This window comes from Oryza sativa, chromosome 10 (assembly GCF_034140825.1).
Source record: "Oryza sativa Japonica Group chromosome 10, ASM3414082v1".
Classification (NCBI taxonomy): domain Eukaryota; kingdom Viridiplantae; phylum Streptophyta; class Magnoliopsida; order Poales; family Poaceae; genus Oryza; species Oryza sativa.
Genome location: NC_089044.1, coordinates 20,009,286 through 20,020,134, shown reverse-complemented (window position 1 = coordinate 20,020,134; position 10,849 = coordinate 20,009,286).

The window sequence follows — 10,849 nt, the reverse complement described above, 5'->3', positions numbered from 1 at the left end:
ATGATGCGTACGTGGCATATATACGCGTGGTGTGTACGTGCGCTTGAAGAAAAGGGCGTGAGTTTGAATTAATAATTATCCAGTACGCGATGTTTGATCGATCGATGATGTGCCTTTTTTTTTTGGTATTTGAAGTTTGAACTCTGAATTTCATCTTGTGTTAATTGGAGTATGATAGCTGTGTGTACATTCGTTTTGGAGGTAGAGGCCGGTTTAATTCATTATCTGTTCTAGGCTTGATCGCCGCCTCCCGTTGGTGCGGCCATGATACGTGCACTAGTGGAGAAGTGATCTTTACTGGGACATGCAAAAATCATATTAGTCCCTGTTCAAGTAGGAACGGTTCAAAAGTCCATAGGTTCTTTTTATCTTTAGTCCCACCAAAATTAAAAAAAAATCGTGAATTGCTGCCTTGAACCGTGCGCCTCGTCCTTATCTCCTCCTCCCCTCTCATTTTCTCACCCTCTCCTTCCCCTCTCCTCCCCCTCCCCCTCCCCCTCCCCCCTCCTCCGACGACGGCGACGCCGGGCGGCGGCCTCCCCTCCGCCAGATCCTACGGAAGGGGAGGGCAAGCGACAGCCTGGCGGAAGCGGCCGCGGCGGCTGGTGGTGGCCTCCCCTTCGCCAGATCCGACGAGAGAGGAGGCTGGGAGGCGGCGCACGGTTGGGCAGCCGGCGGCGACTGTGGCTGTGGATTTATTTTTTAGATTTTGTGAATGATTCGTAAATATTGTTGTAGATTTTTTTAGATTTGGTGACGATTTTGTGGATGATTTTATAAATGGTTTGTGGATTGTGGATGATTTTGTGGATGGGCCTATGAATTGTGAATGATTCGTTGTGCATGATTTGTGGGGATTTAGGGATGACGACGTTGGTGCTTGAAATCAATATATGACTTTAGTGAACTAATGAATGAAAAAAACAATGAAAAAAAAAGAAAAAAAAACTCTAGTGGACTGGCTAGCGTTACCATATTTATTTTAACCACATCTTTAGTCCCTAATTGGACGTTCCAGTTTGCAAACCAGAACTAAATTAAAAAAGATTGTAAACCGGGACTTAAAGAGCCCTCGCCGAGCGGTGTTGGCATAGATACTGTGTGCACTTGAATAAAACGATGTGGGTTTGGATTAATAATTAACGATCGATTATAACTTTATTATAGGTGGGTGTCCAGCTAACGAATAGGAAAAAGAAGAAAAACTCATATCATGAGAGAGATTAATGATTGTGTGAAAACTTAAAAATATGTAAGATTTTTTTTCCAAACGGCTGTTTTTAGGGTATTTTTCCATGTCATAAAAGAATTATAACTGAGAAGAATTCTTACATGCTTCCAAACTTCAATCACTACTATAACAACAAATACCCCTAAACGGCTGTTGACTGGAATCCAGCTAAAATGGAGAGAGAAAAATCCTACTTCAAAACTCAGAAATTTTACATGGATTTCAATTCCTGTGAAATTACTTCATTCTAAAAACGACCTCATGCCCTAAGAGCGAAGTCCTGAGATAGATCAATCACTATTTCATTACTCCCTCAGTTTCAGATTATAGTCGTTTTGACTTTGATGAAAGTCAAATTACTCCAAATATTTGACTAATTTTATAGATAAATATATTAATTTTTACAGCAACAAATTAGTTTTATTTTAACATATTTTCATAATATATTTGTCTTGGATTGAAAATGTTACAATTTTTTTACAAATTTGAAGCAGTTTATTTTGATCAAAATTAAAACGACTTATAATTTAAAACAAAGATAGTACTATAGATTTGATTTTTTGGAGGAGACTCTCGGTAAGTTACGGACAGATATAAATTCTCTCGCCTGCAACAATCGCTCTCTAAGGGACCATTTAAGGAGCCACATTAATGCTAGTAGTAATAGATGATTCGACCCAATATTTTGACCACAAAGCAACAGGCCAAACATAAGAATGATAACTTGACAAGCTTGAGTTTTTTCAAGTGAAAACACTTACTCCTCTATTTAAAATAAGTTAACTTTTAGCTATAAATTTGTAGCTATAAAGTTAGTTTTAATTGGGACGGAGGATGTACGCGAGATGTTGATGATGTGTATTGTTATGTCCAAACGCCTTCAGTTCTTTTCTGTAGAGCATTGAGAGTGCAATGAAGGCCAAACAGATTACCACAAGATTGATGAGTGATGACCCATTTATTGGTGCTCATCTGCCCGAATTTATTTGCTAGTACTACATCCGCTGTTTCCGTTCAACGTTCGGGCTTGGTATTGAAAGCTGCAGTGCAAAATGTCCGAAACGGCACGCACAAGTGGAAGTGGTAGCTGCCACTATCAAATTCTACTAAAGGCTGAGTTTAGTTTTAAATTTTTTTTTCAAACTTCCAATTTTTTCATCATATCAGAACTTTCCTATACACAAACTTTCAACTTCAACCAAACTTCTAATTTTGGCGTGAACTAAACATATCCAAAATAGGACGGTACTGCAGGGTACAGATACTGATTCGTCCTAATCTGATCCTAGGTCGCTATATAGTGAAACGAAAGGGGTATTTTATAACGGTCACCAGCCTACCACCTTATAACTACTCACAACAGAATACTAGTTTTCTAGTGATATAGTATAATAACTCATATAAATCAACTGTTAAAATCATCTTTAATGAATGATAATGTTGATAATACTGAGAGCATCGTCGTAAAGTTACCATAAAAGTGTTTTTACGGTTCGTACCGTGGTAACAGAGCAGAAGTGTAAGTTACTTCCTCCGTTTTATATTATAAGACTTTTTAGCATTGTCCACATTCATATATATGTTAATAAATCTAGATATATATGTGTGCTTAGATTCATTAACATCTATATAAATGTGGATAATGCTAGAAAGTCTTATAATCTAAAATAGAGGTAGTAAACATTATAGGGCCTATTTGGAGAGCTTCTAGCTGCTGCACCTTTTCATAGAATTATAAACTCTCCCAAACTCTAGTTTCTTTATCAAGATTCTAAAGTTGTAGAATTCAAAAAATAAACTAAAAGCTAGATGCTGGGAAACTCATAGTTCCGATTTCCGATCTTGTGGGAGCGTGAAATGCTACTACTTCAGAGTTCACTATTCTGAGATGATTTATGGTGTCAAGTTTGCGATATCTCAACTCAACAAAATCGTCCAAAAATTTCGCATTGTTGGACATGTTGGTTATGAAAACAGCACCTTCAATCGATAACAACAGATACTTCGGTTGTGTTCTTTTGGAGGGTAACCCTCCCCTCAACAAACGGAGCAACAAATTCACACATAATTAATTATGTGTTATTTAAAAACTTTGAAAAATAAATTAATATGATATTTCACGTCTACTTTTCTATATATATAGGGGGTGTTTAGATTCAGGGGTGTAAAGTTTTAACGTGTCACATCGGGTATTATATATGGTGCCGCATGGGGTGTTCGAGCACTAATAAAAAAATAATTACAGAATCCGTCAGTAAACCATGAGACGAATTTATTAAGCCCAATTAATCCGTTATTATCAAATATTTACTGTAGCACCATATTATCAAATCATGGAGCAAGTAGGCTTAAAAGATTCGTCTCGCAAATTAGTCGCAATCTGTGCAATTAGTTATTTTTTAGCCTATATTTAATACTTCATGTAGGTGTTCAAACGTTCGATATGACATGGTGAAAAATTTTAGGGTGGGACCTAAACAGGGCCATATTTCTTAAAAGCACACTATTTAGTATTTTGGAAAGCGTGCGTGCGAAAAACGAGAAAGTGAAGATTGGAAACCTTAAGTTAAGAAAGGGGTTCTGAATATTTTTGCCCCTTCCATAGATAAAAAAGAATAAGAGTTTCATATTTAATATTCCTATTTAATTTTTTTAATAATGGATTAAACCCCGGAATAATTAACTATATGCTACTATTACGAGTGGTGCTAAATTATTTACCACTGGATCTACATGTTATGGACACATGAGGACTCACATGTCATATACAGCCTCTACATCCCGTAGGATGTACGTAGCCCCAAAGAGACATAGTCTGAGCATTTAAGCTTGCAATACAGGTTACAAACAACATAGATACTTCCTCCGTTTCATAATGTAAGTCATTCTAGTATTTCTCACATTCATATTGATGTTAATGAATCTAGACAAATATGAATGTGAGAAATGCTAGAATGACTTACATTATGAAATGGAGGGAGTAGAATACAAAATACAAATCAACTGTCTGTGATTGAAATACGAGTGTAATTTTGTGTTACCCATAATTACCAGTGAAATAAATTTCCCTTGGTAGACAAACCGTTTGTTGGGTGATGGATGTTACCTAGCATATGGAAATATTGAAGAGTGCTAAGCTAGGATCCAAAATCAATTCATGAAATAGTAGAGCAATGAACATTGGCAACGAAGCAAACTAGAATCAAACACCGCAGATGTAAAAATCATCAACAAAAACTCCAATCCAAATTCAACTGGCCATAACTGCTTCCATGCCTTGCATTGGTCGAGAGACGAGAGGATATGTCCCCAGTGGCAATTGATGTTGTTGCTGTTGTCGCCTTGGACCATATCCCTCTCCTCTGATCTCTCCTCTGCAGCCAGCCAGAACGTACGGTGTCTCCGGCCGTCGTCACAGATTAGGAAGGGGAGATGCAGGCGGCGGCGGCGGCGGCACGGACGGCGAGAGGGCAAGGCGAGACTCCTGGGCAGTTTTTTTCCCTGGTAGTAATGGGCCTTTTCCGACGGATTGTAATCCGATCACAGCCCATCCAAACGCACATTTTCAGCCCAAATGGAAAAAATTACGGGGCGGTATTATACACCTGTTTTAGGCCCAGAATCAGTCATAAGTTGGGCATAGACCGTGTCGACATGGAATCCAGCTAAAATGGATGAAAAAATGTAGCTGCATTAAATGCGAGTCCTACTCTTACCAGGATAAAGGCTCTTTAAAAGATGTAAATCTACTCTAATCTAACCTACTTAAAATTTTTTAAAAATTCATAATTCTACGATCGTCACAATACGTTTTTGTCCGACGTTTGCCTAATTCATTGCTGTAGCGCGCATATCCTATCGTCCATCTTGGTTCGTTGCATGTATTCCACCGAATCACCTCCTGATCGAGCTCGTATCTTGGTCATCTCCAAATTCCAAACTGCCAACTCGAACACGCCACTGGAAGAGGGGGAACTTCAATTAGTCAAATCGGACTCAAATCCATCCAAATAAAATCAGCATAGGGAGAACTCTAATCCACCCCCAATAAAATCAACAAAGAAATAGATGTTATTGCAACACAAATAAATCGACTATCGGACATGGGGTCTGTCGGTGACATGGGATCAGGAGTATCATGACTAGAGGTTTGAGGCAGACACAATCGCACACGTGGCCCCGAGGGACGTCGGGCCCGAGGGTGATGCGTTCGCCCTCCTCTTAGTCCCCCCGAGGGGGTCGGGCCGCACCCCCCTCGGCCCCGAGGGCCGAGGCACCCCGACCCCTCGTGGGTTTTTTGCTCCGCGTATGGGTTAGGTGAGCACAGTGGGGCTCACCTAACCACATTTATTGCGGTTTGGTTGAGCGTGTCACGCCGCATGTAACGCAGTGCAGTGCACTTGTTTATCTGGTCTGTGACCAGTCACAGACCGGTCAGATCGCGGGTTAGGTGGCGACAGGCGATCTGACACACGCCTCGCCCCATCCCGTCAGGACGAGGGCTTCTAGGCGCTCGTCCCCAGCTGGAGCTAGCGTGTTACCTCCCAGAGATGGCACGTTAGTCCTGGTCAGATATATGCCAGGCTTCATCCTAACCATTACAGGCAAGATGTTGTGTGAAGAAGGGCGAACATGTAGATTGCTAAGCTGACACGTGGGGGACAAGAATGACCGACGTAACTGGTCTGACACCGGTCATGTCGTCAGCAGACAGCCACGATTCCACGTCGCACCTGCTCCCGGCGAAAGTGGAGGTAGTTGTGGCCCGTCTCATCAGAAGGTGACTCGGACGGCAACTATACAAATCTCCGTCCATTTATGAAAAGGTAGGGTAAGTCCCCACAGAAAAAGAGAGAGATGGTGCATGTGGTATCCCCTTAAGATATAAAAAGGAGGACCTTGCCCACTGAGAAGGGGAGGGGACTTTTCCAGATTTTAGGACGTAATGTTGAGGCTTATGTCGATGACTTGGTTGTAAAGACGCGCAACCAGGAAATGTTACTCTCAGATCTAGCGGAAACTTTTGAGAGTCTCCGCTCCGCCCGCATAAAACTAAACCCCGATAAGTGTGTGTTCGGTGTACCTGCGGGCAAGCTTCTAGGGTTCTTGGTCTCTGCCCGAGGCATTGAGGCCAACCCTGAGAAGATACGGGCTATAGAGCGGATGCGCCCCCCAGCAAACTTAGGGATGTGCAATGCGTCACCGGTTGCATGGCCGCCCTAAGTCGGTTCATATCGAGGCTGGGAGAGAAGGCGTTACCCTTATTTAAGCTTCTCAAACGCTCCGGACCGTTTACCTGGACGGAGGAAGCCGAAAATGCCCTCACCCAGTTGAAGGCGTATCTAAGCTCTCCCCCAGTTCTGGTCGCCCCGGAGCCAGACGAGCCCTTGTTACTCTACTTAGCGGCGACCCCGCAAGTAGTTAGTGCGGCATTGGTTGTGGAGCGCGATGAGAACAACTCTCATTTCACGCTTCCCCACCCTGTGCCGACTTGGCCCGGGAGAGAGCAGGGAGGAGAGGCTCCCGAGCCGAACGGTGGCCCAAGGCCCCCGACGACCGGAGTTGGCCCTCTGCCCGCTTGTCAGACGGTGCTAGGAGCCCCCGACCCCAGGAAGGCCCTGAGGCCACTGTGGGAAGGCCGCACCTATCGCCCTTCGACCCCGAGGCTAACCCTGTGCTGACCCGACCCGGGAAAGAGCAGGGAGAAGAGGCCCCCGAGCCGAACGGAGGCCTAAGGCCCCTGACGACCGGAGTTGGCCCTTTGCCCGCTTTTCCGACGACGCCAGGAGCCCCCGACCCCCAGGACGGCCCCGAAGCCACTGTGGGAAGGCCGTCCCTGTTATCCTCCGACCCAGAGGTCATCAGCACAGAAGACAAGTGCGCCCCGCGAGGCTGCTTGGACGAAGAGTGCCCCAGGGATGCGGCCCCTAGCAAAGAGGATCGGCCCCACCGAAAGGTGCAGCGGCCCGTCTACTTTGTTAATGAGGCCCTCCGGGACGCCAAAACCCGATACCCTCAGGCCCAGAAGATGCTTTACGCTATTCTGATGGCCTCGAGGAAACTGCGCCATTATTTCCAGGCGCATCGGGTCACTGTAGTTACGTCTTACCCCCTCGGTCAAATCTTGCATAATCGAGAGGGTACAGGACGGGTGGTGAAATGGGCAATCGAACTTTCTGAGTTCGATTTGCACTTTGAACCACGCCACGCTATCAAGAGCCAGGCCCTCGCCGATTTTGTGGCAGAGTGGACCCCAGCTCCCGAGCCCGTCTCGATCCCCGAGGCCAGCACGGACCCCTCGCAGCTGCCTCACACCGCCCACTGGGTGATGCAGTTCGACGGCTCCCTGTCTCTTCAGGGCGCCGGTGCGGGGGTCACGTTGACCTCTCCGAGCGGAGACGTCCTCAGATACTTGGTCCGCCTCGACTTTCGAGCGACCAATAATATGGCAGAATACGAGGGACTCCTTGCCGGACTAAGAGTGGCAGCTGGACTGGGGATCCGCCGCCTCCTGGTGTTAGGCGACTCCCAGCTGGTCGTTAACCAAGTCTGTAAGGAGTACCGGTGCTCTGACCCGCAGATGGACGCCTACGTGCGCCAAGTACGGCGTATGGAGCGCCATTTTGACGGGATTGAGCTTCGGCATGTGCCTAGACGGGATAACATGATTGCCGACGAACTCTCACGGCTCGCGTCCTCGCGAGCCCAGATCCCACCGGGCGCCTTTGAAGAAAGGCTTGCCCAGCCGTCGGCGCGACCCGACCCCTTAGGGGAGACGGATGCGCCTGACCGGCCCCCGAGGCCTGTCGGAGTCCAGGCCTCGGGACCCGAGGGGAGTGCTCCCAACTCCCTTAGATTGATTGCTTGGATCGCCGAGATCCAAGCATACCTCACAGATAAGACTCTACCCGAGGACCGCGAAGGGAGTGAACGCGTCCATCGCATCTCCAAACGCTACGTGCTGGTAGAAGGGACCCTCTATCGGCGCGCGGCTAATGGAATCCTCCTGAAGTGCATTCCTCGGGAACAAGGCGTTGTGCTTCTTGCCGATATCCATGAAGGCGAATGCGGAGCCCACTCCGCCTCGCGCACCTTGGTTGGTAAAGCTTTTCGCCAGGGTTTCTATTGGCCGACAGCTCTTAATGATGCGGTCGACCTGGTCCGGCGATGTAGAGCGTGTCAATTCCACGCCAAGCAAATCCATCAGCCGGCCCAGGCCCTGCAGACCATACCACTTTCGTGGCCATTTGCTGTCTGGGGACTCGATATCCTGGGACCGTTTAGGCGGGCCCCGGGCGGGTTTGAGTATCTGTATGTCGCGATCGACAGGTTCACTAAGTGGCCCGAGGCTTATCCGGTCGTCAAGATCGATAAGCACTCCGCACTTAAATTCATTAAGGGCATCACGGCCCGGTTTGGAGTGCCTAACCGTATTATTACGGATAATGGCACCCAATTCACTAGTGAACTCTTCGGCGACTACTGCGAAGACATGGGCATCAAGCTCTGCTTCGCCTCACCTGCCCACCGCAGAAGCAATGGCCAAGTGGAGCGCGCCAATGCGGAAATCCTCAAAGGCCTTAAAACCAAGACCTTCAACATACTCAAGAAGCACGGCGATTCATGGATCGAGGAGTTGCCAGCGGTGCTCTGGGCAAACCGAACTACACCAAGCCGAGCAACCGGGGAAACGCCTTTCTTCCTCATCTACGGCGCGGAAGCGGTTCTCCCATCCGAGCTCACCCTGAGGTCTCCTCGGGCTACCATGTATTGCGAGGCTGATCAAAATCAGCTTCGCAGAGATGACCTCGACTACTTGGAAGAGCGAAGGCGGCGCGCGGCCCTCCGAGCCGCGCGCTACCAGCAGAGCCTGCGGCGCTACCATCAGCGCCACGTCCGGGCCCGATCACTCTGCATCGACGACCTCGTCCTACGCCGCGTCCAAACGCGTGCTGGATTGAGCAAGCTTTCACCAATGTGGGAGGGTCCGTATCGAGTGGTCGGCGTCCCCCGGCCGGGCTCCATACGGCTGGCCACGGGCGACGGCACTGAGCTGCCTAACCCGTGGAACATCGAACACCTTCGTCGCTTCTACCCCTGAGGCGGGGGTCGGGTGTCAGGTTTCGGGCTCGGGCCAACCCCGCACCCCCCTCGGGCGTGCAGGGTTGGCCGGGGGCTACAACATATGCATATTCTTATTTCTCTTATATCTGAATTTCTATAAAAGCAGTTTCAATTTCCTAAAGGCTGTATCTGTGCTGTTTTTTCCTTTTGAAGAATCTTGACTTGAAATAGGTCACTCGTGCTCAATCCTGCCCTCGGGGGCTCGGGTCGGCTAAAATCGCCAAACGGGGCCCAGAACCGAGCCGCGCCCCGAGGCGTGGTGAACTCCGGGGGGGGAATCGGCAAAAACCCACAATCGGGTCACCCATAACCCTCGGTCACCACGTTCCCGGCCTGGCCAGTCTCGACATGTGGATCTCCCCAGGCACTAGCCCCGACCCGCGCCTTTTGAGGACCAGAACCTGGGCACAAGCCCTTATTCAAGCTAAGACACAAAAGGACCACGGCACAGATCATCCTCATCTCATACTCACAGCAAGATGAAATTAACACAAAAATTTCTTCATTTTTGATTACAGATTAAGTTGATCTATACAAAAAAGAGGCCCGAAGGCCTTAGAAGAAAGAAAAGAAGAAAAAACTGAAGAATGGCGGGGGACTGGGGGCTCAATCCGATGCGCCCGGATCGCCGGCCTCGACGTCACTGTCGTCTGCACCACCGGCATTGCCCTCCTCGTCGGAGTTGGGGGCGAACGCAAGCCGAGGGGCCGAGCCCTCGAAGCTGTTGACGATATGGTTGGCGGCATCCCGGACCTGCGCGCGCGCGCGGTCCTCGGTCCCAGGAGGGAACTCATCCAGCGCCATCCATGGAGAGAAATTGGGGTCCCTGGCCTGGTAACTCGCCAGGACGAGCTCCACCGCTCCTTGGGCGAGGTCCCTCGAGGATGACTTAATTGTCTTCTCGAGCTCCTCGGGGAGCCGTTGGAGAGCCCCGGCCATCTTCGAGAGGCGCTGGGCGAGGCCTCCCTGGTTGGCGGCGTACTTTACGGTCCGCCCTCTCCAGAGGCCCACTTGCCGACCGGCGCAATCTAGGCGGGAGACGGCGTCCCAAAGCATGCCGGGCCCTACCTCGCCTGCCAAGCGGAGGGCTTCGACCTCCCTGGCGGACGAGTCCAGCGAGCCCTGCAGATCGGCGATGGTGCGTTCGGCAGCTGCGAGGCGGGCGGCTAAGTCGCTTTCGCCCGTGGCCGCCCTGCCGCTGCGCGCCCTCGCGTCCAGCTCCTTCGCCCGCGCCTCGAGCTCAGCGGCCCGTTGGTTCAGTACGGCCCTCTCGGCGCGGGCACCTTCCAGATTGCAGCGCGCCTGCTCCTCCTGCGCTGCCTCGCGGAGGGACAGGTTGACCGCCAGCTGTTGCGCCGTGGCCTCGGCCCCCTCGAGAGCTCGCTCCCGTTTGGTGAGCGCGTCCTCGCGGAGGCGGAGCGTGAACTCTTCTTCGGCGCAGGCAGCCTCGTGCGCCACCAGCGTTGCTTCCCGGATGGTGACGGCGGCCTCGCG